The sequence below is a fragment of the Homalodisca vitripennis genome, unplaced genomic scaffold (assembly GCF_021130785.1).
Source record: "Homalodisca vitripennis isolate AUS2020 unplaced genomic scaffold, UT_GWSS_2.1 ScUCBcl_9489;HRSCAF=18003, whole genome shotgun sequence".
In the NCBI taxonomy this organism is placed as follows: Eukaryota; Metazoa; Arthropoda; class Insecta; order Hemiptera; family Cicadellidae; genus Homalodisca; species Homalodisca vitripennis.
Genome location: NW_025785638.1, coordinates 56064 through 75628, shown reverse-complemented (window position 1 = coordinate 75628; position 19565 = coordinate 56064). Strand labels below are relative to the sequence as shown.

Here is a 19565-nt window from a genome sequence, read left to right as displayed (position 1 = left end):
GATGTTTGTCGTTATACGAAATAATACCCGAGGTTAACAGAGCCGCAGTTCGGCGCTACGAAGATCGGACATTCGGCGCAGGTTCAGGATAGGGTTCCAGTATTTCGTCTGATGAAACCCAAAGCATCAGCGAATTTCGAAATTTACTTAACTCACTTGCTTCGATATATTGTTGCACAAGGGCCTATGGCACACTGGAGCGGAAATTTTTTATGCGACTTAAATGCATACAATTTGGATAAAAAAAAACTGCCTTTTTCAAGTGTTATATTTGTATGTCCACATGCGAAGCACGTCTGTTCGAGGAAGAATTGGATAGGAAACAATGGTTTGTGGTGAAGGTGCGTGCAACGTAAACACGGTTTGCCCCCTCTCAGTGCACCATTTTATTCAGATCGACATTTCCTCAACAGATCGCGCGACTTACAACGACCTATTTTCTTTTTGAGCCCTCGAAATTTCAGTTGGAACAAACCGGCACCCTAGTGGACTTTCTTTCTTCAAGATCGAAGGAAGAATGTACCCATCAGGTGTACAGTTTGGGGACGACTCCGGCCAACGGTTTGCTACAAAAGGTGGAGACGACGTCCAATTTGTTAACCGGTGAGCCTATACATTGTACGACGGCGTTGAGCGCAGGTCTTTGCCATGGGTAGATCCTTGGATATTGGAACTATTAACACCATTTGCCAAATTACTGATTCGATCAATCCTTTCATCCGGTGATTTACAGGCGATTAGGTAATGAGCATCGGTACACGTTCATTTGGAGTTCCAAGGGTATCAAGTCGAGTACCATGGTAATGTTCTTGGCGACAGGAATAGGGGTGTTGAGGTTACACGCTGTGCTCAGCACAGACGAAGCAGGACGAACCTACGACGACTCACCGACCCTCTGGAAAGTGAAAAACTGGGAAGGGCCGTCACGGTATTGATCTGTTTGTACTCTGATGGAGCCCTTCCAGTACCCACTGCTCTATTCCACATGCACTTTGGGTTGGCAAATGGCATTTTGATAACAACGGGGGGAAAAGCTTTCGCAGTACAATACAAAGCGTTGTTCTCTTGTTGTCCAGTCCTCGCTTTTCTATAAGGCAGGTCGAGATGTTTGAAAGGTATGAAGAGAGCGACTTGCGGTTTATTAAATCTAACATGGTCAAGGTCGTCAGTCCAAAATTTCATGCGGATAGGCCAACTAGAAAACGAGATCTTGATGCTCAAACGCATTGCTCGGCAGGAAGACAGATTGGGAAGACATCCGCGTGATGAAATCGTACAAGGCGAGGGTGGCCGCAAAGCCTGGCAAAAAATTTACCTCCCAAGTCGTTTACGGTGGGCCCAGATACATAAAAGATTCATTACGGAATGCAATGGGCTCTCGTAACACGTCTGGGCTCACCGACGTGTTTTTCTCACATTCACTTACAGCGTGATTTGACTTTTGGTCACAAGGAGCCAAGGTCAGGACAATCTATCTTGTCGGAGTCGAAACTTCGCACTGACTGTTTTACCCACGGCCAGTTGTACACTCCTGTTAAGTAGAGTTCGTAGTCAGAAGACATCGTTGTCCTTATCCGTCCTTCTATAGGGTATTGCGATGTGAAAACTTAATCGAAAATTTGCACTTTTAATTTTAAAAAATATTAGTGTTAAAAAGCTGTTTTCATTACTAATTTGTTAAAAAATTTCACTTTGGCATAAAAAAAAACCTTCTGCAAGGTTCTAAGGAGCTGTTTTATTGTCTGTTATTGTAACGGTGGTAAAGTTGACTTTTTGGGCTTTAGTTTTTTGAAAAAAATTTTATTTTTTTCTCACACGTATATGTACAAGTATTTGAATTTTGGGACAAAGAAAGCCTTTTTTTATTTTTATTTGAGTAAAATTATTTCTTATTCGTGTTTCAAAATTTGGGGCATTAAGCAATGAAAAAACGGGGTATCCCCCTATATCTTAAAAAGGCCCCAATTTTCCCAGAAAAGATTTTCTTTACCCCTACCGATAAAAAAAACCCCCGGGGCCAACCCAAAAAAATTAGTTGGAATGGTTTTACGAAAAGATGTTTTCGTGGGAAACTTTACGTCCCCTATCACGGGTCGGGCCCCCGAATTAGTAATTTTGTACCAAAAAATAATTTAAGTAAATGTTGTTTTAGGAACTTACATTTTTCTATCCTAAAACAAGGGTTTTGCACCCCGGGACTGCACAGAAGTGAAATTTTGTATTAATTACTTTTAAAGATTTTACCCATTAAAACTTTAACATCACGAAAGGGGGCATTTGTCCCAGCTGGGTAAGATGCGTATCGATGTTAGTTTTGGTGTCTGTGAATTGCCGGGAAAAATTATTTTGTGACCTTTTTTTGGGGGTGGGTTTTTTTTTTTTTTAATTGCAAATGTACCGACATACGCGGGCAGAGCTGCGGGGGGACGCTTTTAATTTCTCGTTTTCTTTTAGGATTCGTATTCTACAGATTAAGTTTTGTGAATAAACAAAACATTTTTTCGTGTTTTTTTAGGGTTATTTTATTTATGTTAATTGGCTGGGGGGTTTCTCGAATTTTGCCCTTGCTTTGCAAAAGGTTACGACGGTTTTCCCTTGATTTTGAGTTAGAAGGCATGGAACTATTTGGCGGGAATGAAACTCTTTCATCAAGTGGCTTCTTTGTGTGAATGATAGTAAAATTAAATACACCGAAACTTTAGTAATCTCCAATTTAGAGGGGGTATTTGGGAAACTGCTTTGTATTTTTTGATTTTTCAAAATTTTTTGTTTTTTCTTCTTCCTTTTTTTTTATTTTTTTTTTTTGTTCCCCCCCTTTTTTGTTTAAATTATTTATGCAATTTCTGGTTAATATCTAAAAAGGCTTAAAAAATTTGTGTTGGGTTCCCAAAGTTATAATCGTTACAAATGAAAAAATGAATAAAAAACGCAAAAGGCTTTTGCCAAACGAAAAGGGCATTTTCGGAGCCTTATTCTATTTATTTTTATTTCTCTATTTTCCCCCCTTGGTTATATGGGGGCGATAACAAATAGAAGATATAATAAAAAAACGTGTTTTTTACCACGCAAAAATGAATAATTTAAATACAAAAATTTAATAAGCTGCCAACCCCGTGTAACATTTAAAAACTCACCGTAAAAAGTACGATTAAGTTTTTTCACCTTTAAATTATTAAGAATGAACCCTTTTTCAACCCGAAATGTCATTCAAAAAATTAGTTTTTTGTGTTATCTAGGGAAAACTCAATAAAGTGGTATACAATGTCGAACTATATATAATTTAAAACTTTTTGTTTTTTGAAACGGGAATAGCCTTACAAGACAATTTTTTTATATTATTTACCCCATGGCAAAATATATTTTCTAATACCGTTATGAATTGGATATTCTTTTGCCTAATTAAAAAACCATTAATAACATTGGTTTAAGTTAACCTTGCTGTGTAAAAAGACTTAAACTTTGTTTTTGATTTTCAATTCTTTTGGTGAGTTTTTTTTTCGATCAAAAAATTTTCTTATTCAAAAACTACAACAAAGGGAAAACTTTCCCCTTTTTGCCCTTTAAACGGTGTAAAACCCAGTAATAGGTGCCCCCCGTATCTCCCGGGAAAAGATTGCCTGTGTAAAAAGAATTTTTGCCGTTTTTTACTCCAAGTTAAATAGACATAATCGTATAAAAATAATTAAGGAAAAAAATGCCTGAAGATTAATATTTCTTTTAAAAACTCGCCAGATTCCCCCATCGAAAGTCGGAATTAACCTTTTTCCGAAATACGTTATCCCCGAAATTTTCGAACACCCTATTAGGGGTGGGGCCCCCGCCCCGGAAGCCGAAGGCGGGGTTTTATATATATATATACTTTTTTAAATTTTATATATATCAAAAATATTTTTACTAATCCCTTTAAAGTTTAGGCCGTATTGTTAAATGTTAAATTTTTCACCAAAATTTTATAAATTCATTTTTATTTGAAAAAATTTAACAGAAGGAAGAATGATAAGCTAAATGAATATTTATAGACTTTTAAAATATATAAAACGCGGAAAATTAAAAAATTATATTTATAAAAAGAGGTCTATATAGTATCTTTGTTAAAAAATTTTTTTCATTAAATGTTCAATGGTTTTGGGTACTCCTTTTTTAAAAGGGGTTTTTACAGTTGTTATTTCATTGTCTTTTTGATTCCTTAGAAATATAGGTAAAAAAAAACTTTGAAATTTAAAAACGCATGTAAATTTAAGCAATTTTAGTTTAACATATTTCTTTAGTTAAAAATATATATTTTCAATATTGAGGTTTTCACGGATGTGTTTTTTATAGCGTTATAAATATTGTCACTTTTTTTTTAAAAAAAAAAAAAAATACTTTCGTTGGTGTATATTTATAATTCAAAATTCTGTTTAGAGTCTAAAAATCACGAACGAATGCTGCATGACTCCTTGAATCGTAAATAAAAAACTTTGATTTTTAATAAAATTAGAGAAAGAAGAAATTCTCCCTCACTGATAAAAATTTGTTTACTTAACTTAAAAAATTCAGGATAGTGGAGGGGAAAAGATTTTGTTGTGTGTTGTATAAACCAATTTTGTTGTTTTAAAAATTTTTTTACGAAAATTGTAAGGCCAGCCCGGTAACATCGTACACGGTTAAAACCCCAATTAGGAAAAAAAAATTATCAATAACTGTTTATTTTCGTTCAACATAAAAATGTATGGGTTAAAATTTTAAAATACACAAAAAATATATTGCAATCAAGGGTTTATTAGTTAAAACCCAGTGGGAAATTGAAAGGAGATAAAATTTTAGTATAGCGACGAATGTTAAGTAAAAATTTTGTTCCGAAGGGGGAAATTTGGTTCAGGGGCGAATAGGCGCGCAGTTAAATTGCGGTTTATTCAGTTTTTTTTATGGTTTGTTATTTTTTGTGTCATTAAATTGGAGTAAAACCCTTAAAACTGTTATCGTGCCTTTCCCTGATAAAAAATTGTTTTTGGACATTCAAGTTTTTTAGGTTGATGGCCACCATTTTAAAAAATATAAAGAAAAATTTTGATGATATTTTTTCTTCCGGGCCTTTGGGTTTTATAACATTTGAGTCAAATTTGGTATGTTTAAATTTTTTTTCTATAAATTTTTCTTTTTGTAAAAAAACATACGACTGACGATAGGCTAAGCAATGACCCACCATGTATCACGTGTTAAATGGGTTGAAATATTTTCTTTTACTGGCAATGACTGGTATCCCTTTGTCGAGGTTCGGCCCCTGTACATCTCCTGTAAATTTTTTTTACATGCGAATAAAAAACTAATTTTAAGTTTATGGATTTTTTTGTTTTTTAAAACCCTATATGGGTAAAACTGGATTACTCATGAAATAGGCGGTAATTGCTTTTTTAAAAAACATGAATGTTAGGACCCAGTTATTTTCGTTCCTGTTTTGGGATGGTCAGCTTTTTTTAAAAATGTAAAAAAATTTTCGTAATTTTATATATTTTTTTAATTTTGCACCTCCGGATAAATTTAGTGGTATCTCAACAACGGAAAAAATTTTCCCCACGGGGGATTAGTTTTTGGTACATTAAAATATTTAATTCCTTAACGCTGTAATATTTTGGGTTTTGTGTTTGATCTTGGAGTATTGGCTGTGTCTTGAAATTTAAAAAATTTTAAATTTAAAATCTTTCTTATTTACGTTTAATTTCATGAAAAAATCATTGTGGTTTGTTGAAACGTGTATTGAAAGGAGCAGTTATATTAATGTATTATGCCAAAGTAGTGAGTCTGTATCTCAATTTGCATATCCTAACTACATTGCACATTCTCTAACAATTTTAATTTTTAATATAAACATTATATGTTACCTTTTTTATAATAGTAAATTTGTAGTTCTTTGTTTAAACTTTGTGATTGACGGATATTATAGAAACGATAACTGTTTTTAGAAAAAAATTAACCGTTGTATATATGTTGTAAAAAGTTGAGGATTTAAATCTACCTTCTTCTCCAGGTGCCCAAAATTGCGTATAAATAAAATCATATAAACTAATTGCCGTATAACTAATGGGCTATACACTCACAGATAAATTTAAGTAATAATTAGGAAGAGTGTAGCTTTTAATACTGTGGAAAAATAATGTACTTTTTGTAGCATTTAACGATGGAAATGTCCGAAATTATATACTTATTCTTTTAAAAGATTAGGCCATGTTCTTGAAAAAAACATAATTATATATTCTATTACATTGGTATTTAACCATTTCATAAGGATGTCAATGTACAAAATCTGCTTTGTAAGGTCGTCTCTAACACTTTTTATACATAGAAGTAATTGAAATTACGAATGCTTGTCAATTAGGCAGTAATGATATGACAAATATAAATGCTGTCATATAATATTTTATATACATAATATATGTAAACATGTTCTCTGTTAATTGAATTTTTCTAATAAAAAAGCCAACAAATATAGGACCTATAGTTTGGTCAAACGGGCCGGCCTCATGTCGCGTGACGTCACACGGTTTCACTGACGGAGCGTGATAATATGTAAATTTTAACTTTAAAATAATATACATTGTTAGTGATTAAGGTACCAATTTATATAATCGCTGTTTTACTTCATTACTTAAAGATACTATTCATGTCGAGCACTTAATTATTAATTTAGGTTTATTTTGGAGTATAAAACTGTTTGGCCTTTATAAACTTTCGACCATGAAAGGAAGACTGCTTACTTCATTTATTCAACCTTTATTGGAAATTTTTAGAATTGGTTACAAAATTATTTCAAAATTTATCATTCGGTGCCCATATTATAGTTTATTATAGTTTTAGAAATCTTAGCAGAAGAGAGTTCTAGGGCGGTAGTGGAATCATAATTATACCATAATGAACAATACTATAAAACCGTACAAATCTTTATTATAATATATCATAATCAGGTGTATAATAGGTTAAAAAAACACACAAAATCATTAGATAAATACTTAGATTAAATGTTGGACCACCCAAACACCATTCAGTAATCTAAAAAAACAAAATAGTTACATTAAAAACACTATTGGCTATAAAGGCAAATGACAAATGTTATTCTCGTTTATTTACATAAATTCAATAATAATTAAATACACAGATGGGTTTATGTGGTATTTCTAAAAAAAACCAAAAACTAAATAAGGTTTAAAATGTAGAAAATGGCAACAAAATCAAACCCTTTCGGGAGGTTGTTAAATTATCCGGAATTGTAGCTCTATGAAGTTTTCCGTTTTTCCCAAAACGAATATTTCGGCAAATTTTTATTTTCCCAATGATTTAATTTAATAACGAGTTTTTTAAAGTTGGTTCCCTACAAATCACAGAAAGAAAAAATGTAAAAAAATTTAGATTTTATAAATGAGCTTTGGACATAATTTTATTTTTATTTAAAAAGTATAAAAAAATTTTCGATGTTTTAAATGGTAGGGAAGGGTTCACAATATTAAAATTTGTTTTTTTTTAGAAAATTTTAGTGCACGCAAGTGCAGATTGGGAGGCGCTACTCCACACTTCAATCGTACCTAAGGGATAAAATATATATTATTTTTAAAAAATATATATATTATATATATTTTTTTTGTTTGGGCGGCGGTGGGGTGTGTGTGTGGGGTTTGGGGTGTGTGGTGTGTGGTGGGGGTGTGTGTGTGGGGTGTGTGTGTGTGTGTGGGTGCATATATATGTTTTAAAAAAAAATTTTAAAAAAAGGGAAAATATATTTTTAAAATATCATAATTTTTAGGTGTAAAATTTGGTAAAAAAAAAAACAAAACATTAGGAAATTTAAATTTCGTAATACGGTCACTAAAAATTTCTTTAGCTATTTAAAAAGAAATGTTGGACCAACCCAAACACCATCAGTAATCTAAAAAAAAAAAAAAAAAAAGTTACCCCTTTTAAAAAAACTTTTTGGCTATAAAACAATGACAAAAAGTTATTGTTTATGTAACCGATTTTACAAATGATCGCACTATAGAAAAGTCTTGATAAGTAGAATGTTTGTTAAACGCTGGAGTAATTTTAAACTCCTTCTGATTAAATCTGCTTGTCAACGTAGTTTGTAATATTTAAAAGAATATGCAGTAATTATTACATGTTACTCCGGAATTTAAAAATTCGGAAAGTAGTTAATACATGTAAAATTACTCGATAGTCTTTTAAATTATTACAAACTACGTTAAGCATGGATTTAATCAGAGGTTTAAAATTATCTCAGCGTTTAACAAAATTCTCTTATCTTGACTCTTTTCTTAGTGATCATTTGTAAAATCGGTTAACGTCATTGGTGTAATAATAACAAGAACTCTTTCTAGCATCAGAGTACTTCACACAGTTTTTAATTGAGCTTCTTGAAACAGCTTTAGAGTGAACTTCTTTGATACAAACTTCAGACCCCTTGATTAGTCATGACAGCGAGCAAGTCTTTGTAGTATAAGTTTTCCAAACGATAGGATTCAATATTTTAACTAATAATTTTCCTTTTCATTTAATATTATAGGTGTTCTGCCGCAACATCAAAATTGGCTTGTTGGAATCAGTGGTACAATTTATTCTGAATTTAGTGCCAGTGTAATGTTATAAAACTGGAGCCTCCACTTTTAGAATGTATTCTGTTATGGCTCTAGTTAGTAAGTTTGAAATATCATCCGATTTGTAGCACATTCACACTATCAGAGTTCGGGTTAAAATGGAAATATAATTTATTTCTATTCAACCTCAATTTAACAATCAGGTTATGAACAAAATGTACTATTGAAATTCCAATTTTGCTCATTAAGATTAGCGTACTTCAGGTTTAAAATATGTTTTTGTTTGTATACTTTTTATTATTTCTGTAACTAAAGTTTTATCTACATATCTTTTTTTAAACCAGGATAGTGAAAAACTTATTATCTACCGTGAATTAATTACATTAATTCATGTTTAGCTATTTTTATATTACAAACATAAATTAAATTTGTTATTATATAACTGTCAGTGTGTACTCGGGTGTCCATATTATTATTTTTAAAATCAGAATTAAGTAACATTTTCATATCTTTTCTGTTATAGCAATTACAATAGTCTTAAGATTACTAAAGTAATATTTAATTTAACAATTGCTATAATAAAATAAAATAATTTGTTTTGAATTCACTAGAATAAATATCATTTAATGTGTCTTCTTTAATTTATTTTTACTAGGCTTTGTTTTCGACTTAGGAAACGTTTATTCCACAAATATTTAAAAACAATGTTAAAAATGCACAATTTTTACAACAGAAATTAAATACAGTCCAATTTTTTACATATTTTATTCTTAATTGTAAAATACGAGTATCTTCTAAATTACTAAACATAGTTATAAGATAAATTATAACAACCAAAAAACGTAATTGTTTATTTATGGCATTCTAAAATAAAAGTTTTAAATATTACTCATAAGGGGAAAAAATTCCTTCTGAGATGACTCACCTCAGAATTGATTAGGAAACAATATTGTTTATGTTTGCTTTCGAAATGGCCAAATTTCTAACTGGGTGAAGGAAATACATAAAACCCGTCCTGAAGTAAAGGCTAGTGTTGATTGTAGAGTTGGCTCATTTTCCAAAAATCGCTGAAGTTACTCAGAATTGGTGTGGGAGTTCTAGTCTATATTGGGTTTATCCCCGAAAGCACTCCTGCAGGGGTTACTCCTGAATTACGACAAGGAGAAACGATAAGGAATGAGATGCTGAGAGGTATTTATCCTTCCAATGATGCATAAATTACTTCACGGATAGTTAGGCAAAGCATACTTTTCATGCTAAGGTCTCAAATCGTGACTTATACTTTGTAGGTAATATAATAAATACAACCAGGATTTTGGGACATAGGACTAAAATGTTGGAGAATGGAAATTTTCCCCGATCGTTATTAAGTTATATCAGAGGTGCTTTTTTTTTTTACTGGTGAGTAGCTTTCTTATTCATAGATTAGGGTGGCAGATAATACTTTTGTAGGATTCCTCTAAATATGAAACAAGCTCATGGGAGTAACGATAATCAGAAATGAATGCCGCGATTTAGTTTCTTATAATGGCCATAAATTACCTTGCATATCCTAAGGTAACATATTATTGTTCATAGTAAACGCTCCAAGTAACATCCCTCTGTGAGACAGAATGGATCCTGATGGATCAATTAGGCAGCGGAGATTGTACTCTTCTTTAATAACAATATATTTCCTCTGCTCGCTGGTGTTTGTGGGAAGCTTCCTCGTCTATATTAGATATTTCCTGATAGTGGTGTCGTGCTGCTGAAACCATAAGACTAATGGGAAAATGTTCACTACTGCTCAACAAATCCCTTTGAGTGACAACGCACAGTCAAATAACTCAATATTCATTATAGAGAGAAAGAAGTTCTGTAATATTTTTTTTTAGTATATTAGTCAATTAGATTTCGAGATATTATGCGGCCAGATGTTAGATAAAAACGAATTTACATCCAGTCCTTTAGATAATAAATAACATCCAAAAAGGGAAGCTTCCTTTAAAAACGACAGATGGAAAATTATTTATTAAAAGTCTTTTAGATTACAAAAGCACAGATTTGATTGAGCATTATATTGTATTTTACTTTTGCCTTTGGAGTTCTAAAAATTCTTGTGGCTGATTCTGTAAATTAATTTTACACGGCAGTTGCAGTGTTAGTTATAAAACAAGAAACATTAATTATACAGCAGCTACAGCAAAATTGTTTATGCAAAAACAGCTCTACAACATTTCAGAACTTTTAAGAGCAAGATAAACTATCCATAGTAATTATGAAGGATTTATTAAAACAAAAACAATAGACGCTTGAATTTTCAGGTTGTTTTACATAAAGAAGCTATGGCAGAAAAAACATTCGAAGATGAGGAGACTGTTGGTGAACATTGGATTAACAGAAACCGAAAGGATATTTTAGGGTCACTTAAAGATAATTACGAAGTTGATCCATATATATAAATGTGAGGGAAATAATATATGCAAATCCTATCAGCAACCGATCAGGACGGTCAGGGAAAAATATTTTTTATGTAATAGTTTGTAATGAAATAACTCTAACCAGCTAGAGCTCAACAGTCATTACAAACAAAAACCCGGGTTACACTGATATCTTGCTTTCACAATAGGAGAGAAGCGTGTTTTAGGTGCGCACCACAGTGATATAAACTCAAGGCTCGTGATTCGCTCTGTAGAACAACAAAACCTTAAACACTATTATGTCGCACTGAATTGCTGTTTTAATTTACGTGTTGTGTGATTAGCCCATGAGGCCTTGCCTGACCCCTAGGCTAACAATGGTATTTGTACTGTTTTTTCGCGACTCCGAATAAAAAGGTGTTTGTAGTTTTGAGGGGCCAAATTATTGCGATAGCTTATTGTTAGATGTATGTAGCCTCTGAGAAGATAGGTTTTTATAAATATGTATAAACACAATATGATTAAACCTTTAATCCTACTTTTTAAACTTTTTTTTCTTAGATGTTACATTTCGCAATCTGTGATTGTCATTCTTCTTTTGTACCTGAAGATGAAATTCACAAATTTCGAAATGTACATCATATAAGTAAATAATGAAAGTTTATAAAAGTTGTTAGAGAAGGTTTATTCAGTCATATTGTGTTATTACATCTGCTGGCTTTAATTAAAAAAATAAAACGTTGATTATTATGTACGGGATCAATGTGTGTTTCTGCAATGAACTATGAACTAAAACGAACCATTTGGATATATTGGTCTTTAAATTATGTACATTAATCCATGTCTCTAATTCGTACTTTAGATTATAGAAACGTTTATGCCTTTTGACCATAAAAACGCTAAACTGATTTGTAACTGTAAAAGTATTAGTCTAACATTTACTTGATGTCTTCTTTTTCTTATTTATATGTTTCAAGGTTGTAGGAATATTTGCATAATATTTGTAAAATCGTTGAACATATTTTTAACAAATAATAGACGGAAATTATATTTTAAAATAAATGGATTTTTAACTGGTCTATTTATTGTCCTGGATAGAGTATGTTTAAAAAAGAGTTTTTAGATTATAACTTATTTTATAGTTTTCAGTTACGTTGTTAGAAACTTTGGAAATTTGTTATAGTTTGCATGCTTATTAATGTGTCCTGTGTGCGATGTGTAGTACACTTATGATTAGTTATACATGGAATAAAAGAAATGTGTGCACTTGATAGCAGGATTTACACGTACTATATTTTTCAAAACTTTTCTTCGTCATATTTATTTATTCTTTTTCAACCTTATGAGCCACATCAAGAGATAGGTGCTTTCTATTAGATCAGTTTCAGCTGAGCCTGATTCTACTTGATTGAAAACCCACTCATAAATTTAATATCACAGCATGTCTAGGGAGACTAAAAAAAAGGCTTCCGATGAAAAAAAATTTAGTGACTATCAATATCAGTCAGCAGTATGAACTTGGAGTTGATAATGTTATATGTTCTCATGGATCAATTACTGTGTTCAATTTCATTTGGCATAGAAAATAATATGTATTTATTTACAAGTTTATGCTTACTATGAATTATTTACGATGTATTAAATAAAAAAGTAACGTTTTTCATTCTTATTAACTTTATCGAAATAAATATATTTCAAAAATATTGATTCTTTTGATATTAATTACCATAATAAACCTATCTGGCTTTTGTGGAAGGATCCGTGTTGTAAGCTCCTACAATGTAGGTATGGAAAACAGTTATTATAAAACATATGAATCGTCATTTATTGTAATCACTATATTCTTCAGAACCGCTGAAACCAATTCGGCTCTTAAATCCATTTGCCATATTATTCTTTTAAGGATTCTATTGAGATTAAGTCGAAAAAGTTTTGTTAAGTTCGCATTTTAGGGATTGGTGTTGTATAAACATTTTAAGCTCACATGATGTAATTGGTGAGATAGGCTCGAAATTTTAAGGTGGAAACAGTAGCAGTAGAAACAAGAGTCTTAAGCACTATATTTGTTCTTTGAAAATAAGCACTGAAGTCAAGATTTTAAACTGCTATTTATTCAATTTTATACTAGCTGTTGTGCTCGCAGTTTTGCACGCAATGATCACAAATTAAAGTATTTATAGTACTTAGTAAAACCCACTACCGTGATATTAAAGATATCATTCCTACGGATGGAATCATATAAAATATTGTTTAAAACGTTAGTAGGCACACACACGTACTACTACGTGTTAAAGGTCGGGGCAACACATAACCGCAACGCATCCCGAGCGCAAACAATCTCACTGTAGTAGAGCATAATTTCTTTTGGATTTCGAAGTAACAGAATCTTAAAAAAAAATATTCAGCGAAGATTCCAATATGGCGTGAGATGAAGATGTTAAATTTTATTGTTGTTATTTTTGATTACTCCGCTGTTGATGAATGAAACAATTGCAACGTCTGCCAATAAAGGCCTTGATATAAATCATCTAGTTTTTAAAATTTGTAAAATAACATTAATCTTGGTTAAAGTTTATATTTTTATCCCGTAAATTATTGTTTTATTGCAGTGAATTTTGGGTCAAATTATACTATTAACAGTATATTTCGGTGTCTTTTGTACTAAACCCAAGAAGCTTATAGTGAGGCCAAAGATTGTGCTAGTTGTTGGACAAGACTAATTGTATAATAATTTGTAAAATGTATTAATTTTGTAAATATATACTGGGAAAGTATTTGGATTTTTTATTCTTGCTTAAAAATATATTTGTAAATAAAATATTTTTATTTTTACACTTAATCGAGTGAAAAGGAAAAAAATTACAAAATTTCATAAAAACATTGTAAATCATGACCCATACTAAAAAATACCGGAATGAATTTATCAAAGATAACATCATTAATACTATTCAAGATAAATAGAATTTAGCGCAAATAAGTACATGTCTTTTATTATTTCTAACCCCCAATTCAAACTAATTACATAGTATTAAACATCATTCGAATTATAGTAACTATAAAATCACTTAATTTGCCAACAATAGTTTTCAAATTTGTTTGTTAATTTTAGCACAAATAATAAAATCTTCAAAAAACTAGTTCTAAATCTTAAATGTAAAAATTGTTAATAACTTTTATCAATAAATTATGATATTTGTACAAGAACGCAAAGATGTTACGAATTAAGTTAGACAATACTAAAATAGATTCAAATACAGTAGAACTGTAGAACTACTTAACCATAGATATTTTAAAAGATTGAATACAATAGATAACCAAACATATCATTATATCTTCAAAACATATTCAAATTTATACTTTTCCAAACTCCTCATTTATCCGTTATCTCTTCTTCCACGCAACCACAAGTTAATCTTCTACGAATGTCCGATATATTTTCACTTGACTGATAGTTATCATAAAAAATTGGGACAACTTCTTTACTTCTTTCGTTTACGCTGTTTCTATATCCATGGACTGATGGCCACTCGTCAGACCGCACCGTTCCCAGTCAAATTTCAAACTTAACTTATCGGTGATTGGTGCGGGGCATCGATTGCGGCGTACGACGGTCTGGTGTTGTCCGGTGCTGACATGTGTGGACTTTGGCAGGTTTGAAAACTTGTGCTTGCCAATTCTTTCGCCGTATGGCGGCTAATCACACGGCCGATTTCACTGTGGGTGCGGCGCGGTGCGGGTATGTGTGGTCCCAGGCATTTAATGGTTAAGGAGTACCAAGTTTATTCTGAGACTTAATTTCAGAACCTGTAGCGAGTTTTTCTTGTTCAAATGAAGAATATCTTAATAAACATCAAATTTGAGTCTGCCTTGTTTCTCTGATCATGAAAATACAAATACAGAGATTATTGGGAATCTACGTCAGTCAACAATTGATGGTTGCGTCTATGCCCTTGCTTATAGAATTTTCAGGTCTGCGATATTTCAAGTTACCATAATACGTGCTCCCTTGTTCCGATGAAAAAAAAAAATATACATACGTTAGGATTGAGAGGCCTAACTTCGGGTTAAAAGGTGGCATTATCTCTCATGTGTATAAATTCACTTGACGGTGCAAAAGTTTATTTTCTTTTATTTCTCAGTTCAAAAAACTATAGATACGTATGTATAGCTCTCGGAAAATGTACTTCATGTCAAAAGAATCAAACTTCCAACGTCTCTTTTAATATAATTAGGGTCTAAAAAAAAAAAATATTTTTTTCAGCGGCTTAATTGACGTTTGATGAATTCATTCTTACAATTTCTACAATACATGTGTGCTTAACCTAAATATTCAAAATGACACCAATTTATTTCACTATAAACCATCTATATAACGGTGTTATACGCTAGGAAAAGTTTACTGCAAGACTGACTATGACACCGAGGAAAACAAATTAGCAAATAATATATCTAAATTAGATGCAGACAACAAACCTAAACAACAATTAAAGAGTTTATAATGTAATGTATACTTAATAAGAGCTAGTAATTCATATATTAATTAATAAACTAACACAAGGATAACAAGATATAGTGGGTAGATAACTGAATACTACAAGCAGGATCATTAGGACCCAAAATAACACTAATAAAAATTATGTACAAAAATAATGAATTAAAACGGATATTCATATGGTAAAAGACTAACTAAACAGATCTGACACTTTTCTCTTCAGCAAGTGAGTAAGGATAGACAGAAAAATGTCGACAATGGTATTTGGAGCATATTCAAGGTGGTTTGATATGAGGAATTGCAACTGAGAATAAGAAAGTACTGAGTATTTTCGAACCTTTTCAACAAGGAAGAATGTTTAATAACGAGCAACTCTTAAAAAAATACAATACTTTGAGAGAATATTAAATTCGATTTTGCATGGTTTTTTATGAGACGAACTAAAGGTGGAATTTCTTGAATTGTAAAGATATATCTCTCTAACCCCAACAGTTATCATTACTTAAATAATTGGACTTACGACAATAAGTATAGTGTGGAACTAATTGCATATTTAATGTGTTGGTATTATTAATTGAGAGTATATTTTAAAACAGTTTTATTACGATTACAACAGAGCCAAACCAGAGACATAAATCCCTGGAGAAGGATTGTGGATGCAGGCCGACTTGAGGGCTCTCGGACCTATGAATAACACAACGAACCAATCTCATAACCTCCCACGTCCAATGCTCGAGTATCCTTCTCATTGACTTGTCTTCGGGGCTCGGGTGGCTGGGGTTCGTCGGGGCGATCCGCGTGGGGTGTTCGAGGGTAGGAGGTCGAGTCGGGGGTGGGGTGGTTGGGGGGCTACTCGGGTTTTCCCTACCCGCCTTGATGTTGAACCACTTTTCCTGCACCTTATACCCACTTAACTTCTTCATGTTATACAGATTTGTAAACAGTACTCTTGATCTTGCTTCACATTCTTATGTACCGTATTATAATTTTCTGCTAAAACGTGAATTTAAATCGCACCTAAAGAATGTGACACAAATTTTAAATTTAAAAATCTCCGTTAACCTTAAATATGGATTAAATTAATGGGTTTTTGAAGTCTTTTATCAATATATGGCATAAAGAATTAATAATTATTGTTAATTTATTTTAAGGTGTTTTAATAAAAATGTACCTTACTTTTTGTATTATGGAAAATTAAGTGACAAAAATCAATTTATTTCAAAGTAATTATAAACCAATTACGTGAAATACCAACACACCAGTGACCCTACTTAATTATATTATATTACTTTTAATACTAACATATAAATTAAATAAACAGATAATAACCAACTAAACTTTACATTAATTGCTTACGCCCATGTTTTGCTTACATGTATTTTTTGTGGTATTGGGGTCTCGGGAGAGAATGCTTTTTCCTGACCTAGCTTTAAAATCAGGATAGAGTTAACACGGTGATGGAGGTATTTATTTTACACATTTGACTGATTAACTTTTAAATTCTCCCATAAAATTGCGAGTGTTTTTAAAATGATAACACATGCATGTAACTTTTAATCGAAATTAATTATTTTTTGTAACATCAAATTTAATACTCAATGGTCTTGTTCATTGTTTCAAGGTGTTGGATATTCGGTGACCTCTGGTGCACGGTATGGCTGGCCGTATGATGTGTGGATGTGCACAGCCTCCTATCCCTGGAACCTCCTGTGCCATCTCCTTAGATCGCTACGTGGCTGTCCACCACGCCCTGTTCACCTAACCTATGCATCATGTCAATTGGAAGGGCCAAAGATCCTAATAGCCAGCGTTGTGGGGTGCTCCAGCTTCGTTATCTGCTTTCCTCCTCTATTTAGGGTGGCGAAGGGACAGAGCCTATAGTCATCTAGCACGTCTAGAGCTAGAGTGTGTGGTCTGCCAGAAGAAAGAAACGTAGACGGTTATATCTACTGGAAAGACCACTGACACCTTGGGGGCGCTAAGCGATCCTTAATGTCCCCACCACTCTGGAGCCTCAATATTACCCACAATGCCCTTGGATCTGTGAGTTGACGGACGAGACTGGCTACCGTGATTATACTGCGCCGCTGGGTCCTTTTCTATCTCCCCGAATGCTGGTGATGCTGTTCTTCTACTGGAGAATTTACCGTGCGGGACGGTCCAGACGAACAAGAGCCAATCAACCAAGGCTTTTCCGAACGACCAAGGGAAACGAGAGCGATCGGAAACCGGCTTCGAACGAACAGAGGACCTGACTCTAAGGATACACCGCGGAGAGTGGTTCCAGTGAATGCAGGGTAGCAGTTGGAATGGAAGTAATAGCAAACGACCACAACTAATAGTACCAGCCAACAAGTGTTTTAACAATTCTCCAGTGGGGGAAATCCCCGGCCAACACTAGAGTGTGCATAGGTCCTCCAATAGAAGGTCGGAGAAAAAGGAGCGAGTAAAACACACGAGAAAAGTCAAAATTAGTGTAAGTTTATCCTAGTAGTGACGCAATCCAGTTTCTGTAGCGAAACAACAATACTTCTCCTCCGCGGTGGCAGTGATTAACTCGAAGTCATGGGTCATTTTCATCCCCCTCACCGACGTCTTCGGGCGTAACGGGGCGGAGGGGGGTCGGGGGGGCAGCGGGGGGGGGTCTTCGGGCGAACCTCAGATGATAATACGCCCGTGCATCTACCAGAACGTCGAACCAACGAACACTCTGATTCCGGTCCAGTGAATGCCAACTGTCACCCTCCTTCCGGGTTAACAGGAGCGCTAGGCTGGCGATACGTCACACAGAACGAAGTCGCCGGAGCAGCACCAGTCCTGACAAGTACCTCGTCACCAAGACCCTCGACTTCTCTCGGCGAGTCGTTAAACTCTTCGATACAACAAAGACCTTTCTCCGTCCCCTCCACCTTTGACGTAGAAGCAACTCAGAATGCAAAGAAGCCATAAAACTCATATCAGAAGAATGGGTAAAAAGAAACCATAAAAGAAGCCCAGGTGAAAGAGGTTCCGAATGGAGAACCAAGGCGGCAAAAGACTTTAGGAATCATCGAGTTCCGGGGGTTTCATATTTTGCTGGGTTACCTTTTTTTACGATGTACCTTGTTTCCGACCTTTTTGTAGTGAGGTGCATAAACGATGTAGCGGTTTTCCATACATGTATCTGGCTGGAGGCTACTGTAACTCCGCGATAAAATCCATGCATCTATGGCCGTTATTCAGCTAAAAGACTTCCGTTTCGCCTTTCAAGAGGTGATCATATGCAGGTGTTTTCCATCTGCTCCGAGCAAGCAGACGAGAAGGGAAATCCAGGTATCAGCGAGGTGGAGAAGAGAGGTTTCCCGACGGATCACACTTAGGAGTGAGGAAGGTGCGAGCGGGACAGGACGCTCACCTCGTGGTAACAACAACGATGCACCGGCCAACGCTACTCATCACTCGTTGGGTGAGGACAGTGAGGGTAATAACGTAAAGGCACGTCCGGACTCGGAGAATGGACACCTCGAGTAAGGGGATGACGGCGGCCGCGCCCATATCGCCGCGGCATCTCGTCCTCTCGTCCCACGGAGATGGATACAACATTCACATGGGAGTTTCTGCCCCTGACAACAGCAGGCCAACGACACTTCTCATCCCGCTGGTAGTCCATATTGGGACTCTAGGAAGCGTCGACTGAGAACGACCATAGCAGCTTATCCCTCACTCCACACTACTACAATTATCACAAGTCTTGACGAATACAGAGTACAGCTTCGAGGTTTCTGTAGTGTCATAACGTCACTCCTAGACGAAAAATTGTGGATCACATGAAAGATCTTATGTTGGTCTTAGGACCTACCGATATCCGACCCGTAGTATACCGTAATTATTCCTTGGATATGGCCACCATTACTTGGGACACTCATCTGTATGACAATAGAGTCAACGTTACAACCATATTAAGTAACCGTCTATTGATTGTACTGTTTAACTATATTTATATACCGTATAAACGTACGAGAAATAGAAACATATACGTAAGTACGTACATCACAATTTATTACGTTAAAGTATGTTTGTACGTCAACAATGTTTCACAAGGTCGTTATTGGCAAATAATTGATCTCATTTTAA

The 19565-nt window shown here is 33.9% G+C and overlaps 1 pseudogene; it reads left to right on the top strand.

Annotated features, from left to right (window-relative positions):
- Positions 1 to 17050: 17050 nt before the first annotated feature.
- On the top strand, positions 17051 to 18962 carry LOC124374667 (annotated as a pseudogene).
- The last annotated feature ends 603 nt before the right edge of the window (positions 18963 to 19565 follow it).